The sequence below is a fragment of the Esox lucius genome, chromosome 23, assembly GCF_011004845.1.
Source record: "Esox lucius isolate fEsoLuc1 chromosome 23, fEsoLuc1.pri, whole genome shotgun sequence".
NCBI classification, from domain to species: Eukaryota; Metazoa; Chordata; class Actinopteri; order Esociformes; family Esocidae; genus Esox; species Esox lucius.
The window spans coordinates 14,092,316-14,112,738 of record NC_047591.1 but is presented as its reverse complement, the minus strand read 5'-3'; the positions used below and the strand labels follow the sequence as shown (position 1 = coordinate 14,112,738).

Here is a 20,423-nt window from a genome sequence, read left to right as displayed (position 1 = left end):
CAAAATGTTTCCACACATTTAGCTTACCTGCATTTGAGGTGTCTGACCACAGGCGTTTACAGACCCAGACACATTTGCTGCTTAACACAACAGTTTTTTTCACCAGCCTAGTTGAATTTAATTTATCACCATTTGCATGGAAACCTAAATAGTGAACAGCAAAACAGCCCTTAGTGTTGATGACACTGAATTCCATTTTAATTCAGTCAAGTGCACCTTTTAAAAACATCTCAACTTGTGCTCCCACCTTACCGGTTCCCAGGTTCTCTGAATCAATCTGTTTTTGCAGGTACATTGCATGTGCAGTATATTGATATTGTTTGAACAGCCTCAGTCTGAAAGAACTCTGAGTGACGTGGCAATTTTTACTTGTCCGATAGCACCCAACCAGTGATCATGCTGAACCAGGGAACCAGGGAACATTGTTCCAACGTGTCATGGATTTCAACAAGCATCCACATGAACCCCTATGTACACACTGATGCGTTACTGTAAGCCCATGACTAAATGTTAAATGTTCTAAGATGGATGATAGCATATGAATGTAGTCTGCATCTAGATTTAACATACTTCCTGCAGAGGCTTCAGAAGCAAGGGCTTGTGGGTTGAAAAAGAGTATTGCAGTCGATTAAGACTTAAGTGCCACTTTATTCTCACAGAGCTCATGGACGCCCTGATCTCTGTCTACTCTTATTACAGATGACTCTCCAAATCAGTATGTTATTCAGTTGCCTACTTATACTGTAATGATTGGGATGTATGTTCCACTAATGTTATTTTGTTAAGAAGTAAGGAATGGTTGTGGTTCTGGCCAGTTGAAATGTTCAGTAAATGGTATGTAAATTGTGGTGTTAAGGGAATATCCTTATCGTATTCATCCAGTGCGAATGGAAAAGGAAGTGAGAAGTCAGATTAGTCTTAGATAGGATCCCAAATATGTATCAGGAATTTGCCATGCCAAAAATAATTTATGACGCACTGAAGTCATACCAATAAGAAGCTGTCAGACTAGTAATACTGTTTACATTCCATATCAATCAGTTTGTGTAGTGTACAGCTGGTGTCCCCTGTTATGCCACTGTACAGATGGTTTAGTGCTGATTTAGTGCCGTTTATTTATATTCTCAGTGCCTTCTTCAGTGTGCTCTGACTATAATCAGCATTCATAAAAAAAGGTTTTAAGTGACATGCTACGTTTTGTCTGATGCCGGGATAGAAAGGACATTCAAACTATAATTGTTGTCATACACTAACAAGGCTTTTCAGAATACGTAGCTTTACAAAGTACTGTTATTGTGCTGATCTACTATTTTAAACTCTTAAAAAAAACACCCAGTGTCACCTTACAATTGTTTAAATGTCGGTTTTATAAAATCAAATAACAAACAAGAGTTTACCATTTGTTCCTCAGTAAAAGAAAACCCTAAAAGGGAATTGGTAAGGGTTTTTAATACCTTTGTAAGGCATTGTATTTCAATTTCGGGTACCAGGTGATGTTTTGGTAAAGGAGCTTGTACTTGGATGAATCCAGGTTTCAGCTGCTGTATGCAATGTTGAACTCCTTCCTCCCAAAGGTGAGTAAGCATCCCCTGGTCTAAACACACGGACTAAGCAAACCTTTTTTGGGGGGTTTGACACTATCAAGGTAAATTTTTGTGTGCAGGTTATGTTGTGATGTGAACAATGTAACTCAAATAATCTCATGATATTCAGTAGGCCTAGGTCTAGATAGTGTTTTACCATGTTTGCCTGTTATATTTTAGCATCATTTTCCCATAAAATCTGAATTTCTAAAAAAAGTTTTATCAAAAGCAATTTCCATAACCTATTAACACAGAATCCTACTTATTTCACTTATTTTAAGCAGACATAGCTTGTTGGTTAGAGTTAGACACTTAGCAGCCCAGTGTTGAAAATCTTTTTAAAATTCAGTTGTTTTCCCTAACTTGAAGATTAAGCCAAGCATAACATAAACACTTAAAAAGGAATACTTTTAGAAGATCTTCCCAAGCACCACCTGTAGTACCACCTTGGTCTGTTGTTTTCCCTAACTTGAAGATTAAACCAAGAATAAAATAAACACTTAAAAAGGAATACTTTCAGATGATCCTTCCAAGCACCACCTGTTGTGCCACCTTGGACTGTCAGGGTGTAGCAGACATACGGCTGACATATGGTTGAATACCTCTGGCATAATGCAATAACTCGTTGAGTGTGATGCTCAGAGAATTTATCAACTTGGAAAAGCATGATTACTTTCCCTACAACTACGGTGGACAATAGAACATTTTGTCCCTGATGCCTTTAATAAAGAACCCCAAAACCCAAAACGTGTCTCCCTCTCGACACCACTAAAGGAAACATGCACAATGGGATCAACAAATTCAATTGAGTTGTTTAATTTGTCAAATAAAAATAGTACCTACATCCAATTGTTTGAGGAAAACTAGATTCTGCTGTTGGGGGATTGGCAATCCTTTGGGCCTGATAGGTGACATGTACGGCCCAGCGCTGACAAAAGACCAAAACCAGCTAATCATGGTCTTCAGTTTAGAATATTTGTTTAATCTGGACCTGGGGGAAATAAAAAGTGTAACACACCACTGTAAGCCTCCCAGGACTGGTATTGCCCATTCATTATTAATTACACTACAGAACTAAACAAGCAAGAATTACTCGCAGGAATTAAAAACAATTATTACATTTGCATTTTAGCAATTTAGCTGACTCTCATATCCATAGCAACATACATACATTATTCATTGTATAAGTTGAGTACTTTCAAACAATTTTAGGTGGGAGGAGAGAGGATGAATGAGCCAATCAAAAGCTGTAGTTGATTAGGAGGCCATGATTGAATGAGGGCAAGATTGGAGATTTGGTTTAACACACCAACTAAAAAGAAATGCAATGTTTTTTTTTTGTGACCACAGCAATACATCCAGCAGCATCTAGTTTAGAGGCAGGCCAATTGTGGAATGCAGGGTGCTATATGCTGCTGGCAATTTATTAACAAAACAGAAAAACTCAAGAAAATAGCAAGCTACAGCCTGCTACAGTAAAAATAAAACAGTGTAAGTATGCTAATTACACTGTTTTATTTACAGCAACAAAAGTGTTATCAACAGCATTGAAAGCAATTAGCATGATCTGTCTTAGTCAGAGACAGAATGACAGGTTTTTGGTCTACTCCGGACACATTCTACTCCTCTAATTCACAGATGATGGTTGACAAGTGACTGCCACATTGGCCACCTTTGATGCTGAATCTAGGGAAAGAAACGGACAGAGGTGAATGGTGCAGTGTTGTGCAGTGGCTGTGGCTAAACAGCGGTTCAGCCTCTTCACAAGGTAACTCTCATCAGCATCAGCTTAATGGAGTAGCAATCACCACTTCATCACAACACTAATGAAAATGTGCTTCTTATGAAATGCTCTATAAAACCAAAGCCAGTAGCAGGCCTTGTCCACATACTGAACAGAAGTATAACGTGGCTTGCAAAATCTGATTTCTTTGCTCAGGTGACAGAGATGATTTGTTTCTGTAATGGAAACCAATTTTAATATTCATCTTCCCAACTTTGTAATGTGTGTTTATAAAAAGCTGTTTGTCAGCTAACAAAATCCCAAAGATGTTTTCAGCTCAAATATGGAACCACGTTCATGTATTCCACCTTGCTTCTCTTTAGGGGCATTTACATTTTACAGAATGATCACTACAGAGGGAGGTTGCCCCCTGAGGACCCTAGATCAGTGGATACCCGTTGCATACCTTGATAGCATGAGAAATTATGTGGCATACCTAACATTTCCAAATGGTAAATTCAGGCACCTCATTATGAATTGTCTATTTGACAAGACGGCCGCCACTGAAAACTGGGGATGCATTGGACTATATATCTAAGGCTCTGTGTGTCTAGGCAGAAAATTGCATTGTTCCCTAAGAAACCAGTGTGTTCACCTGGCTCTACCCTTTCAGTTGATGTATACGTAACAGAATCATGACCAAATTAAATCACGCCCAATGTTCTGTTGGAATTTCTGAAACTTGCTGGGGCTAAAAGATATTATCTCTCTTTTTTGGGGGGGATTTGGTTGGTAAATTCAATGGATTAGCTTGGCAAAATCCTTCTCATCTCTGGATTCCTCTTTTCTCTCAACAATCTGAATCTAACATAATTGAGGCCTCCAAAAGGCTTCTTGTTTTGAAGCCTTCCATGAGGGAACTCTATCTTAGGTCCTTGATAAGACCCTATCACTGCAAAGAACGAAGAGGCAAACCCAGTCTTAAGGCTTACCAGAGCTGAGAGACCTGCAAGCCTCTTCTGGTTGACTATTTCATACAGGGTTTTCAGAGATATGTCTCTTCGTACTTCTAAGCACCTTCTAGCTGAATTTTTTCTCCCAAACTGTCTATGTGCTTGCGTTTTTCCTATCTTGTATGCCTCTAACAAGTGCCAACAGAGAATCCACAAATACAGGAACTGGAGAATAGGCAGAGCTCATACCAGACTACACAGGACCCCTCCCTTTCTCCCTAGATTAATTAAGGATCTGTGTGTTCATCTTTGAGTAGGGAATGTACTTTCTATTATAAATGCTGATAAAATGTTTCCCCGCCGCTTTATTCTATATCTATTTCTACCAGAGTTTCAGTAACACCACTCACAAGTAACACCCCTTCCGGCTGTTGTTCATAATTGTCAAACTGCCATACTCCTAGAGTCACACATGGAGTTCATTTTTACATTAAAAGTTAGTAACACAACATGCATTTTTGGTTGCAGGTTTCAGATTCTCAATTCTGTACAGTTTCTTTTCTGTTATCTGAACAGACCAGTTTCCACACAAGCATTATTCTTCTCCATGACAGGAAGTCATCCAAGATTGTTGTTGGAGATTATTCTCTGTGGATTTATGGAGCTTTTGAGTATATTGTGGTACTTTTGGTTAGAAGGATTATTTATTCATGTAGTGTGACATTTCTCAGATGGCATTGTACACTATATTAATATCAACATACAGCATGATATAGAATCATATCAATGAAAAAAGGCTTAGATACCTTGAATGTAAAAAGGATTTTGAGCATTGTAAATGACTTATGATCTACAACATACCATACACCAAGCTCTACTTCACACTTCAGCAGCAGTAGAGCTCTGCTTACACAGTCATGTTAATGAAATATAAATAAAGCAGGCAATTACATTAAATTAGGCTTTGATTAACATAAGCAATTACCTGCTAATGAAGTAAGTTACTTTAGGGAGTACCCGATTGGCTGACTGATGATATTTGTCTAACAAACACAGCAGGTCTCAAAACTTTTGCATTTCAAAAACTGTTTGAATGGAGAGGTGGCTTGTGTTGGTAACATTCTTATTAGATCTTACATTTGATGAATCCTCTCCCATACGCCTGCTGATGGACTGATAAGGGTTGGGGGTGAATACTTATGCATATTAATTATTTTTGGTTGTATATTGATAATTCATTAAGAACAATATGCGGATTTGGTTACATTTTATTTTGAGAGTTTCTATCTGTATATGTTCAATAGATTTCATTAAAAGTTAGTTGAACGTTTGTTTGTATTATTGCTCTCTATAGGCTCTGTACACAAGCGTATGGACGAAGTTCCACTTTAGCCAGATGTCGGCATGTCAGTTTCCGGTTTACTTAAGGCGATCACCCGCGTCGCCCAAAATTTCTGTTTTTAGTAGATGTCTCCAAGACCTGCCTAAAATAAGCATTAGTGATGTCCATCGAATTGTTGATGCCTGGTCCCCTGCCCCAACAAGCAAACGGAACAAGGGATTCAAACTCTACTTATCGAGTTATCTGCACAACTACGAGGGTAAGTAGTTTACTGTGGTGTGCCGGCCGGCAGGTTCTTTTTTAGTGTAGTATTAGGCAGGACAATAGAACGCATAAAAATTCACCCTAGCCTCAAAAACGGTAAAAGAACACTGGCTGACCTGGAACGCTAGCACGTCCCCATAGCAAGTGAATTGAAACAAACCTTCGTTCAGCTTCTTGTAACCTGAATGAAGCTTAAAATTCCATAGCCTCAAAAAAGCACCAAAACAGGTCTCCTCTTTTATTTTACTACTGTAACCTCATTTCACAACGAAACGGAAAAATAACAACTGGCATAGGAAGTAAACATCTGGTCCTATATGATATTAATTGCGCTTAAACCTGCGTTACGTGGAAGTATATAAAAAAAAACGCCTTTTCTGACTATTTCTAGTCTAGCGTTTGAAGTCATTGAATGGCGCAAGCCATATTTTATTAAAAAGAGGACGTTCTCCTGATTAAAATGATGCCCCACTTGTACCTTGAAACTTAAATGAGTCACGTACATTATATTTCTTTTTTTCCCATACAACAGCATCACTCATCTTGTTGTGAGTTTAGGTGTTTACTAATGCGGATGAGTATTAGTAGGTAAACCGGAAACTGCAATGCAGACTTCTAGACAAAAGTGGAAGTTCGTTACTACGCTGGTGCACAGAGCCTATTGATAAGCAACTGCTTGCTAAGGTTAGGGTTAGAGTTAGGATACAGTTTAAGATTAGGGTAAGGTTTAGCAGATAGTTAAGATGTTACTGATAGTCAGTAGATATCTGTAGAGCATATTCAAACAAATATTTGGAACTGAAGTTTTACTGCAAATTTTATTTGTCTGTAAGGGCTGGGTAAATCCAAAGAGAGGGAGAGATGCAGGATCGAACAAAAGTTGCTATAATCCAGAAAGATTTGAACATATCCCAAGGCGCAGCTTTGGTTCCAGGTGGAGACCCACAAATGACCGGTATTCTCAGAGTTGAACAAAGGCCAATGTTCCTTTTCCTACAAACAATAACTGATAAATGGGCATTTCAAACGGTAGGCACTAAATACACATTTCTATTAGTCAAACCAAAACAGTTGATAACAAACTAGCAGTCTATAGAGCTGGGTAGAGGACCCATGTTGTCAGAAGGTGGGTGAAGCCGAACGCTGCGAGAACCCGAGAAGTCCCAGCAGTCCGTGGATTCCGAGGTGACCCTGGTATTGTCCCTTAGACAGTATTTTTGCATTGATCAGTGGCAAAAACTCCTAATCAAATTATGATTTCATATTGCAACACAATAAAATGTTAAAAATCCCAAATATTTGAATACATTTGAGAGGCGTTGTATAGAGTTTGTGGACAGTCATGCCACCATAGCATTGACCTTTTTTATCCTTTTCATTCACTTAAATTTTTTGGGTAAAAATATTTTATAAAAGGCGAAAAACATTCTGATAAGATTTGTATTAAATTCAGCTTTTACATAACAAAGCTGCCTTTTCAATGTTGGTGTATACACTTTTCGATGCTCTGTGTTCTGTATGTTTCAGTTCTGTGTATGATAACATTCAATAATAAATGAATTGCATTCATTAATTTACAATGCAGCCAATCATAAGTTCAATGTCATTTTCTTATCTAACGCTGGCTGCTGCTTTGTTTTATTTATATCTCTGTGCAAAAAAAACAGTTGTTTGTCAGAACACTGAAGCAATGCTTCTGTAGGACTCGTTGCTGCCGTTCATACAAACAAACATTTAAACTGAGCAAACCACTGAGCAAAACTGAGCAAACCACTGAGCAAAATTCTTGTTTGTTAAGCAGAGGCTCTATGTTTTCATTCTAAAAACCAGTGTCAATCATAACATTCAATAATCCTAATTGCATAATTTTTTTCACCATGCGTGCAATCATCCGTTCTAAACATGGCTTGTTTTCTCTAATACTGCCTGCAGCTGGATCTGTTGTCATTACGTATGTGACAAACATTCGCATTTGCATTGTTGTTCAAAGCACTGAGATACCATGTGTGAATTCTGCCAGTCATCCTACTGTAGAACTCAGTACTGACAGCCGTTATCAAGACTCTCGAGTGTAGTTCAGTTGGTAGACTATAGACATGTTATTTTTGTATTTTCCATAATTTGATTTTCTTTTTGTATTTTCTTTTATGCTGGTGAAACACTGTATTTAACAAGCCATATGCACTGAAATACATTATCTAAATCCTCTGTGGTAATGAATTAATATTTAATATTATTACCTATAATATATTTAATAAAATTATCTATAATACTTTTTTATTAAATTATCTATACAAAATATTTAAAAAAAACACAAAATAGTCAATTTTTATTTATTGTAAGTAATCTGAGAAGTACTTATTTGGAAGTCACTTGAAAAGCTTTAAAATTGGCAATAATGTAATTAAAGTATTAAATTTTTCTTAAACTGCTGGTGGCTAAAAACCATCCCCTTCTCAAGACAAAACACAGCATTATGAAAACCCCAAATTTCAAGATCCTGTGGTAAATCAGTCACTACCAATTAGACAATCAATGAACTACTGTATAGGCTTAACAGCACTCCTCCATAACCACTCAGAATTATTCCGACCTCCGTAGTACCAACAGCTAAAATGCATCAACTCGAACATTGTTCACCTCAAGATCCCCTTGACTGGTAGGGGTTGGCAACATGCTACAGAAGACAAGTGTTATTCTTTAAGATAGGATTATAGAATTGGACTAGCAGAACACATCCTTACAGTGAACTGTTTTTCAAATCCTGGTCTGTATGAAAATGTAGGCTAAATTCATATGATACATGGCAAATAGATAGAGCCAGGAAGTGAATCAGAATCTATAATGTGAAAGCAATATACCCTCATGTTAATAACTGTCATCCAGTTAGTTGGAATTGTTACAAGTGTGCAACATCACAGACACATTTGAGTTATTAGTGGGTTCATAATATATTGGCTTTTAAGCTAAAGTTATAAATAGCCTTAGATCTGTTTTGGTGAAAAGGCTGACAAAACAAATAGGCCAACTTCATTCATGATTTTCAAGGTGATGCTCTTTTCAAAATCACAGTACAATACCACAATGAAAGTGTTTTACATTTATTTCAATGAAAACATTATCGCCCTAAAGGGATCCAATCCAAGACTTACATTTCAGATTAATTTCCTCTGTGAGCTAATTATCCTGATGTATGTCCTGTGGTAATATAGTTAATTTCACCATCAGAACATACTGGTGGACTTGTGGTAAAGACTCTTTAGGGAGAAGTGTTGGATCACAACAATTTTAATTGGCTGATAAGGACTTAGTTAAATAATGTCATTTTCAGCTCAGCTGGTTGACCTACAGCTTCATGGACTGCTTTTGCAGATGCCCTTGGAGAAAAACTACCAGCAGAATTTCAGACCAATTGCTGAAACTTATAGTATTAGAAACAATATTTTAAAAAGTAAGGCTGCAACATGTATCAGGGTTTAACCCTTGTTATAAATATGCCTTAAATATCTGTTTCCAACATGTGTAATTATGTTAAAAATTGCTGCTTAAAGTCAAAATGAGGTGACGAGATAAGAATCTTGCTAATGGTATTGTTGTGGTATTGTATCAATATATAAAAATATGGATAATGAATTATGTCCATAGGGTAGCATAAACAAATGCAAATCTATAGTAGCGGTCAGTGTGCTCTATTTTATCATGTCTATTCTTTTGTAGCCTTACATATTTAACCTTCTCTTGAGCAACTTAAAGAAGCAATTAGATTTAGGTTCATGCTCAAGGGCACAACAATTGATCTGATATAGTAGAGACAATGGGAAAGATGGAGAGTGATCCGAAACAGATTTACATGGAAATTAAACCCATGCTGCAGTGGTATATTTTCAGCTGAGACAAAAGTTTGGACTGCTAGTCCACTGTAGGCCACTGGCTAACATTTTTTTTTTGTAAACAAATGGGCTACCGTGTGGGTCAACGGGCGGGAGAATGACCTAGGTTAGCTTTGCAGATATCCAGTTGCTACAGCTCAACCATTGTGCCCCCTGCTCCTGGGAAATGGTTTGATGAAAGGAAATTCATCAGGGACCCCTCATAACCAGAACCCAACTCGGGTGAAATAAAAATAGCATATAATGAGTTTTACAATAATAACTGAATGAACTAAGTCTTGGGTCTTGGAAAGGAACATTTGAAATGCCCATCACTTGGCAACAGAGAGAACATTTAGCAGTTTTCAAGATAATTTCCCCAGGGTTAAGAACATGAATTGTATTTTATTACACTCTTTAAATTTATTCTGCAGATCCCTTGTCCAAAATCAGATGAATCAGTTGCAACTGATGTTGGTATTAAATAAAAGAATAAAAACAAAAATGAAAGAAAATCTGTTCACATTTCTGGACTGCAAAACTTGAAAAACAACAAGAAATGACTTTTACCTATCTCTATGGACTTGCTGTTCACCAGCACAATTAATTGTGTTATGTAGTAGTATGATTTGCAAACCTACACCAGCAAGGCTCTAAATCTAAAATTAAAAGTGTGTGCACTGTCAACAGATGATACATTTTCCTCAGGCTTGCATGTCTGTATAACAAAATGTGCTATTTGCAAGTGAATAAATGTTAACCAATACTATGAGCACAGCTGTGTTGCGTCACTAAATTAACAGAAATCAAACTCGAAAAACAAACCCTTTAAGGGGTAGGCAGCTTCATGCCTGGGGGGCCTTCTGGTGCTGGTTTGTGAGCCCTTAAATACCTCCCCAGATGAGGTCCCAAAAGGAGGCAGAGGGGATTGTGTTTTATGTTAAATATTTTTAAGCCAAGTATCTGCCCAATTAGTGAAAGACATTTCTGACTGCAAGTTTTTTGGAATTGAAGCAAAGTATGAACTTTCCGACTAATTCTGACTAAGCTAACTGAGTAATAGCTGAAAAGAATTCATAGATGACTCTAGGGTACGATAGCTCAGCGAGGTCTAGCAAGCTGAGGGCAGACGGGAAGTACAGATCAATCTGGACAGAAAGATCCTGCCCCCCCTGGATGACTGTGAAGGTGAGGAGCTGTACCAAACCCAGGAGCAGAGCCTGTGGAGGACACACAACAGGCATGTAGGAGATTTTAGTTTTGGTGAGTAAGGTATGTGATCATTCCTGTGTGTTTTCACTCGCTGAACTATTTTATCCAAACACTGAAAGCCCCTTTCGCCTACAGTCTTTCTGCAGCCTCTCCTTCACTACCGGAGATCTGTCCGGACATATACTTCCTGTGTTACATTTTTTATTTGTGATAAAACTTACCTGTGAGCTAACATACCTGTCCTGGTCTCCTGTGTTGGGGTTGTGCATTGGAGAACGTTAAAAGCTTGTGTTGGTAAAGAAGTTGTTGTGCACTCCAACTGAGGCACCTACAGTATCTCACAAATGTGAGTACACCCCTTTTTGTAAATATTTGATTATATCTGTTCATGTGACAACACTGAAGAAATAACACTTTGCTACAGTGTACAGCTTGTATAACAGTGTAAATTTGCTGTCCCCTCAAAATAACACAACACATAGCCATTAATGTCTAAACGTGCACTCAACTTCTTTGGTCGATCATGGCGAGGCCTGTTCTGAGTGGAACCTGTCCTGTTAAACCGCTGTATGGTCTTGGCCACTGTGTTGCAGCTCAGTTTCAGGGTCTTTGCAATCTTCTTATAGCCTAGGCCGTCTTTATGTAGAGAAACAATTCATTTTTTTCTTTGCCATGAGGTGCCATGCTGAACTTCCAGTGACCTGCATGAGGGAGTGTGAGAGTGATAACACCAAATTTAGCACACCTGCTCCCCATTCACACCTGAGACCTTGTAACACTAACGAGTCACATGACACCGGGAAGGGAAAATGGATAATTGGGCCCAATTTTGACATTTTCTTTTTTTATTATTTATCTTTTATTGGAAAAGCATATCGAAATTTACAATTGTTTGACATCTTACATACATTATGTTGCTTTACCGTTTTAAACTTTTTAATACAAGAACAACAGAACTCAAGTAAGTGTGGCGGGGGAGCCAAATTACTTCCATATTATTTAAATTATTCCATTAAACTTGAAAATCTGTGCACAATTAGTAAGAGGCAGCAGTGCCTACCCAAAATCTGATCTAATCGGCTTAATATATTCCGTCCACTTGGACCATAACCTATAGAAAGTGTCCCTCTGCAATTTGAGTGAAAACGACAGTTTTTCCATTGTGTAGATCTCTTGCACAATGTTTATCCAGTCCCCAATTGTTGGTGGTTCTGGTTTGAGCCATCTCCTCGTTAGAGCCTTTTTACTTGCTGCCAGTAAGATGTAAAGAAGTTTCTTGTCCTTTGAGTCCAAATGATCAGTTGAAATGTTACTGAGATATAAGGTTTCAAAAGCAAATGGAAAAACAAACGCAAAAACATTCTGTATATGCTCATGAATTTTAGACCAATACTGAGAAATAACTCGACACAATTTTGACATTTTCACTTAGGGGTGTACTCACTTTTGTTGCCAGCGGTTCAGACATTAATGGCTGTGTGTTGAGCAAATTTACACTGTTATACAAAAGCTCTACACTCACTACTTTACATTGTAGCAAAGTGTCATTTCTTCAGTGTTGTCACATGAAAAGATGTACTCAAATATTTACAAAAATGTGAGGGGTGTACTCACTTTTGTGAGATACTGTATGACATGCACACTACTTAGTGTATTCAAATGTATGTCGTCTAGAAGTATATTTGTGTATTCTGTCCCTATGTGTTGTTTACCAGTAGCAGCATCTCAAGTGAAATTATGAATAAGTATAAATATGCTTAGCCCAAAAAGTCTGATTGTCAGGTTTGACTTGTGCTTGCTTCCCTGTTTCTCATTGTACAGAGTAATTTAATACTTTGTAAATACGAGGCAATGTGTGACGTCTCTTAGGTTATGACTTCTATAGATAAAGACTCTAGCATCAGCCCAAATTCCAATCAACATGTAGCTATAGATAAATGTAGAACTGCTTTGATGAACACCAAAGGTTTTTCTCAGCATAGGCTTTGGAGAGTCAAGTTTAATAGACAGACATGGACCAAAGAAAAGGAATATTTTAAATGTTATTCTCTTTTGTAACCTATCTATTGTTAGTCCCAAGGGTAGCAGTATGCCCTAGGGAGTTAGGGACCCTCTATCTAGGTTGAACACTGTCTAGCTATTACACAACCTTTAATTCCTTCTCTTCCTTTCACCTGTCTCTTAGATTCAGAACAGTTCTGTTGCTGTCACCAAGCACAGAGCCACGGGCTTGACAAAGCACAGTATTAAATAGCAACATAGAAATAAAATAAAATAAATGAAAGCAAATGTTTCTTCCTGAGCATTGACACCTATTTAGGAGACACGTTCTCAGTGGTGGTGACAGTCACCCATTGTGAAATCATTTTGATATGACCTTTTACCCTAATTTGGATGTTGGAACATTCCTCAATGCCCCTCCACCCCTCTGTTAATTTTCACCTGGAATATATATATATTTTTATATCTGGTATAGCTGGAATTTGCGGTAAACCCTTTATTCAAATGGCTGAAGTTCCCTTGCTTCAGAAGTAGCACACTGAGTTGTGCACTGCTGAAAAACTGTTGTCATCCCTCACAACTCTTAACATGTACAGTATCTCACAGAAGTGAGTACACCCCTCACATTTTTGCAAATATTTGATTATCTTTTCATGTGACAACACTGAAGAAATGACACCTTGCTACAATGTAAAGTAGTGAGTGTACAGCTTGTATAACAGTATACATTTTCTGTCTCCTCAAAATAACTCAACACACAGCCATTAATGTCTAAACCGCTGGCAACAAAAGTGAGTACACCCCTAAGTGAAAATGTCCAAATTGGGCCCAATTAGCCATTTTCCCTCCCTGGTGTCATGTGACTTGCTAGTGTTACAAGGTCTCATGTGTGAATGGGGAGCAGGTGTGTTAAATTTGGTGTTATCGCTCTCACACTCCCTCATACTGGTCACTGGAAGTTCAACATGGCACCTCATGGCAAAGAATTCTCTGAGGATCTGAAAAAAAGAATTGTTGCTCTGTATAAAGATGGCCTAGGCTATAAGATTGCCAACACCCTAGAACTGAGCTGTGGTCGACCAAAGAAGTTGAGTGCACATGCTCAGCATCATATCCAGAGGTTGTCTTTGGGAAATAGATGAGTGCTTCCAGCATTGCTGCAGAGGTTGAAGGGGTGGAGGGTCTGCCTGTCAGTGCTCAGAACATACGCCGCACACTGCATTGAAATTGGTCTGCATAGCTGTCCCAGAAGGAAGCCTCTTCTAAAGATGATGCAGAAGAAAGCCCGCAAACAGTTTGCTGAAGACAAGCAGATTAAGGACATGGATTACTGGAACCATGTCCTGTGGTCTGATGAGACCAAGATAAACGTATTTGGCTCACATGGTATCAAGGTCTGGGGCTACATGAGTGCTGCTGCCACTGGGGAGCTACAGTTCATTGAGGGAACCATGAATGCCAACATGTACTGTGACATACTGAAGCAGAGAATGATCCCCTCCCATCAGAGACTGGGCTGCAGGGCAGTATTCCAACATCATAACGACCCCAAACACACCTCCAAGACGGCCACTCCCTTGCTAAAGAAGCTGAGGGTAAAGGTGATGGACTGGCCAAGCATTTCTCCAGACCCAAGCCCTATTGAGCACCTGTGGGGCATCCTCAAATGAAAGGTGGAGGAACGCAAGGTTTCTAACATCCACCAGCTCCGTGATGTCATCATGGAGGAGTGGAAGAGGACTCCAGTGGCAACCTGTGAAGCTTTGGTGAACTCCATGCCCAAGAGGGTTAAGGCAGTGCTGGAAAATAATGGTGGCCACACAAAATATAGACACTTTGGGCCCAATTTGGACATTTTCACTTAGGGGTGTACTCACTTCTGTTGCCAGCAGTTTAGACATTAATGGCTGTGTGTTGTGTTATTTTGAGGTGACTGCAAATGTACACTGTTATACAAGCTGTACACTCACCACTTTACACTGTAGCAAAGTGTCATTTCTTCAGTTTTGTTACATGAAAAGATATAATCAAATATTTACAAAAATTTGAGGGGTGTACTTACTTTTGTGAGCTAATGTATATATAAAATGTATTATATACATACAGAATGTCTAGATCGGACTTAAGCCCCAGGCCTGCAGAGGGTAAATATTGAGGGCCAGTTAATCCCGGTAACCTACTGACTTATTTTATATTTACGTTGAGTTACAATGGATTTCATACATTTCAGGCAAATACAGGGTTTGTCCATGGGAATACTGGTATATTCTCATGTGACGATTGCATTGCATGGTCTTTCTAGCTGTGTTTTTTTTACACTGTTTTCGTACCCACTCTATATGCAAAGATGTGTGATGAACAACTGCGTTGCTATTGATAGCACTTGTTTAGATAGCGGTGGACCTTCTTGATGGAAGGTTAATTGCACAGAATGTGTATGGTATCATAATTAAAATGTGCAGGTGTTTTTATTGTCATTCAGATAATGAGGAAAACCCCTGTATTTTGTGACTCGAAGATGTGAGAAACAAACAGAACATGATCTAACTTAAAATATTAACTCGACCCAAATCTGCTGGTAAATAATAAAGTATATTAGCACATTATTGTGCTTCATTAAAGCTTGATTGTTGACGTACCATCATGCTAATTTATTTGATGATGTCTAAGGCATCAACATACGTTTCTTACCAACGTTCAACATAAATTATCCATATGGATGTGTCTAAATAACACCCTGAATGTGGACCATCAGTAAAACCTTATCCTGGAAAAATGTTAAGCACCAATGCCAAGCTAGAAATACAATAAAATATATCATTATTATGTATTATTATTATTATTATTTTTATATTGACATTTGTTATGATTATGGTTTTTGGTTTCAGGCTGTTACAGTCTACAGCAGTAGTAATGACTCTGATCATGGTGTTACTTTTGCTGTTGAAGTAGAACGTCTGTCTGAATTTTCAGAAGCAAACCTAGATCCACCAAAGTCAGCTAACTGTCTACCGGAGCCTGCCAAGGAGATGGGCGAGGTACTCATTAAATTATTATTTGTGAGTTGTTTTTGGAACTGAATTATTCATAGTGATTTGATTGCTATGTGTGAAAGATTTATTTAAAGGTGCGTGGAGGGAGGAGGCTTTTGTCTATGTAGGTGCTGAAGTTCAGAGCTGCTCAATCTTAGGTATCCTGTGGTGTTACCGAGAACAAGTTCTGTTTGCCCGCTCAGGACAAACATTGGATTATCAGTCATCAAGCCTTCAGTGTTTGCATTTGTTATTCACTCGTTTCTAGTACTCCCTGTCTCTTTACCATTTACGAGAGGGAGAATAAAATGCTAGATGGATGTACCTGGGTTTGCATTAACATTTACATAGTGTTTGAATTTGCACCTGCATGTTTGAGATGTACCGCGCAGGATTGTGTCTGTCAGTCATGGGAAAATCAAGTGATATCTGTGCACCAAAACCTGCACAAAACTTGATACATTTCTGACAGAATTGACTTCACACTTCCAAATGGCTCTACCTAAAATGTGGCACACTACCCTGGAAGTTGACGTGTTGAGATATCAATATCTGTAAGTTTACACAACAAAATAATCGAATGTCTTGAGTCTTCTTTGATACATCTTGGAAAATGTAGCGTAATGTAAACCAGCCCTTATTCTCTCTGTCCAACTCACTATTTCTTTTTTTCTACTTCCTCTCTCACTTTTTGCCCCCCTTTCTCGGTCTTGGTTTGGTCACACTACTGTAGTGAGAGACACGACTGTGATGAAACTGCCCTGAAGAGACTGCCTGTACTCATCACTTTCTTTGTTAGCTCCCCATCTGTGGACCTTGACTCCGGTCTCCTAGCAACAGGAAGTGACACGGCGTGAAACACATTGCTCAAAAGAACAAAAGAAGCATTACCTTTGAAACCCTAATCCAGTCCATTCTTTTAAATTGAGCATTACCTTTGAAACCCTTATTAAGTCCATTCTTTTAAATGGAGCATTTGCTGTTTAGAAGAGCCACATTCACCACACAGTAGTGTCTTAAATGTTATAAGCCATAAAGTCCTTAGTGTTGTGTCCCTCAGGCTCTTTGATTTGTCACTGATGTGAAGAAACTAAGTAGTACAACCAGCATAGAGAATGACTATTTGTCTTCATATAGGTCTGTGCAATTGCCTTATACAAGTGTATCAGTAAACTCAGCTCAACTCAAGCCATCTTCTTCTCAGCCTATCCAGAGCAGCTGAGAAAGGTCCATTCCACCTGTCAGGGGGTCATCAGGCAGTTGCAATTAAGCAAGAGGCAAGAGGAGTGGAGAGCTTGAAGCCCATTATCTTTATTTCACCACACCTGCTGTGTGTTCTCAGCCTGGTTCCATTAAAAGAGCTGTTGGCCTGCAGAGAGACACTGGCTCCTGGACACTTCCATTAGTCCGTCCACAGGGGGTTGTGTACATTAGGTTAATCATATAATAGAGAAGTAAGATGGTAGGACACAGGTCGAGCGGCCCTGAAACCAGCTGCAAAGGCCCTACCTGTGGAGATGACCCTATTAGAATAAGGCAGGACGTGACCGACTGTGTGTTGCATCTTTGACTCTTCATATCCACCTGAAGTTAGGAATGTTGATATAGTGCTATAGTGGGAAGGTCATGTCACGTTTATGCACACAGATATCCTAAACTCACAGAAAACATATTTTGTGAGGAGAGAGGAGAAACTGGCCTCTTGGCTCAGTTGGCTGACTACTTGTTTTACTGTAAAATTTCAAATGGAGAGAACAGAAAACACAGCAGTTAATATTGCATGAGTAATACTGTATTTATGGTATGGTATCTCGCAATTCTTTCAGTGTTTTCTGTACACTGACGTGGCAACCCATCTGGTTCAGGCATTCTGGTTGAAACATGTATATTGATCTGGCAAATATACTGGATCGGTCTTTTTCGGTTTAGATCTATAACAACCTACACTTCAGGCTGTTCTCAGCTATATCCCAAGATACTTTCCATTTTATTCTGCTGCAGAAATTGAAATATGTCATCTTTATCTGCCCAAAGATAAATTTTATGGGACAGATATTGCAATGACTTGATATGCTATATTTTGACTGGTTTAAAATGTAGTGCATCGAACTGTCTATGAAGGTGTGTTTCTTACCAAATTTGGACTGTTTTTAGAAGGATTGTGTCTCTGATTCCCCTGTGTGCTGTATTAAAAGGAGAACAAAACAAATGCAAACAAAACCGTGCTGTAGCTGTTCTAGTCTCTGTGTGACACCCAGTCCAAACAGGGACCACAAGGGAGGGTTCATATATAAATACAGTACAGTGCTGTAACTATTTAAATGTCGGTCAACAAGGTCCCCACTTCACTCTCTCTGGAGTGGGAGATATGCTCTTTTTGATTGACAGCTGCGCCTCTTCTGCCTAGGAATATATCCTCGGGGCAAAGGTTTTCACTGACATTTTTGACATCTCCCTCACCCAGTCTGTAATAGCAACATGTTTCAAACAGACCGCCATATCCCTGGTGCTTTAGAACACCAAGGTAGCCTGCCTTTTGACACTCAACCCTTGGCTCTCACGTCTGTGTTCATGATTTTTTTTTTTTAAGGCTGGTCACGGCACACATGAACACAGACCCGGGCACCCTGGAATCGCTCCGGTTTTCACATCGTCCTGGCAGAGCCACAGATGACACAATCTCTTTTTCACTTCACTCCCCCCTCTGGACAGGAGGAATACATAGTATGTTGTTCATAGACCACAGCGCCGCGCTAACGACAAAGTCTCTTCCAAGCTCATCACTATGCTCATGACCCTGGGACTCGATGCCTCCGTCCGCCACCAGGTACTGGACTTCCTGACAGGCTCCTCAGGTGGTAAGTGCAGGCAATCCACCCCCCAAGTTCGGACCTCCACCCCCCAAGTTCGGACCTCCACCCCCCAAGTTCGGACCTCCACCCCCCATGTTCGGACCTCCACCCCCCATGTTCGGACCTCCACCCCCCATGTTCGGACCTCCACCCCCCATGTTCGGACCTCCACCCCCCAAGTTCGGACCTCCACCCCCCATGTTCGGACCTCCACCCCCCAAGTTCGGACCTCCACCCCCCAAGTTCGGACCTCCACCTCCCATGTTCGGACTTCTCGGTGCTGTGCGACAGGTGGTATTGGTGCAGTGAGTCCAGAACCAACAGGGCCCTGAACATCTACAGCACCCAAGCCATAAAACTATTACATTGTGTTTTTCTGTGTAGGAGGGACTGTACTCTGTACTTGCCAGGAAAAGTTCCAAATGTCGTCTACTGACCCAGTCCAGCTAGATCACCAGAAGCTGAGAGCATCATCCATGGCTCAGACTGCCCCGGACAGTTCCCTGTGGTGAGACAAAGTGGTGGTGAGACTTCCAGGAAGCTTATGCTGAGGCTGCTTTCACTGGTCTCAGACTTCTCATGGGTTGGGGGAGGGGGGTAAGAAATACTCTCTTCTGTACGTGTGCGGAGTGCAGAATCCAGTCACTGCACTGAGGTCTAGGTTAACACAGGAAAATGACAGGATGTGTCCTGTGTCTGCCTGGTGGAGATTATAATTAAATATACATTTTACCAATTTGGCTTATGTCCTTTTCCTGTTTGACTTGCATATATTGCATCGATTTATTACCTACGGTACCTTCTTGTTATGGGGAGTTGTGTTTGTGTGGGGTGAGCCACGTACCATAGGATCTTTTAAGTGACCACAGAGAGTCAAGAGATCTCTCATTTAAAAGACTCCAACTTATGTCTTCTTCACTGTCCTAAGGCACTGGGATTTGATCAAAGGAGCAGAGGCAGGAGTGCCTTCTATTGGTCCTACAACACTACGTACAGGAGCATCTGGTCTCTTTTCTCGTCTGTAGGAGGCATGGGGCTTCTTATAGCATAAGGGCATGCATCTAGGCTTATCTGTCAGTAGATTGTGTGCACTGTTAATTTAAGCACAACATGTGTAAAGAGAGTGTTGATTATTTTTAAACTTGAATTTATTAATTTAAACCTTGAATTGAATAAGGATGTCTTTTTCTTTTATTTAGCTTTAATTTTGTTGCGTGACACTCATCCGCCTGCTACATTAGGACCACACCAACATCACCACTGGAGAAAGCTAGCACCTTCCGAAACCTTCCAGAGGCAGTCAGCAGAGCCAGCCCATCAGCAACATTGCTGCCTTTCAATGAAGGTGTCAGATTCTTCTCTCATAATTGTAAAAATATTAAGGTGCACATTTGGTTAAAATCTGTGGTGTACAGTGGCTATTGGATCTAGGCTTTCTGCGCGGGAAAATATCCTCTAAAACACTGTATCTAACTGAAAAATCACAGAATTACAGCATCAGTCATTTACTTCATGCACTCATTAATAATCTCACCCTAATGCAATAGAGTAAATGCTTTTTGATGACATCCTAAATTAATCAAACCATGGTG

General features: G+C 39.5%; 1 long non-coding RNA gene across 2 annotated transcripts; it reads left to right on the top strand.

Moving 5' to 3' along the window:
- The first annotated feature begins 2,911 nt into the window (after window positions 1–2,911).
- Window positions 2,912–18,914, top strand: LOC109614969. Of its 2 annotated transcripts, none has more exons than XR_002195981.3 (3): window positions 2,912–3,074; window positions 3,222–3,351; window positions 18,570–18,914. It is a non-coding gene; the product is annotated as an uncharacterized LOC109614969 (long non-coding RNA). The 2 variants fall into 2 exon arrangements; XR_002195980.2 differs by lacking the exon at window positions 18,570–18,914 and adding an exon at window positions 3,690–4,017.
- The last annotated feature ends 1,509 nt before the right edge of the window (window positions 18,915–20,423 follow it).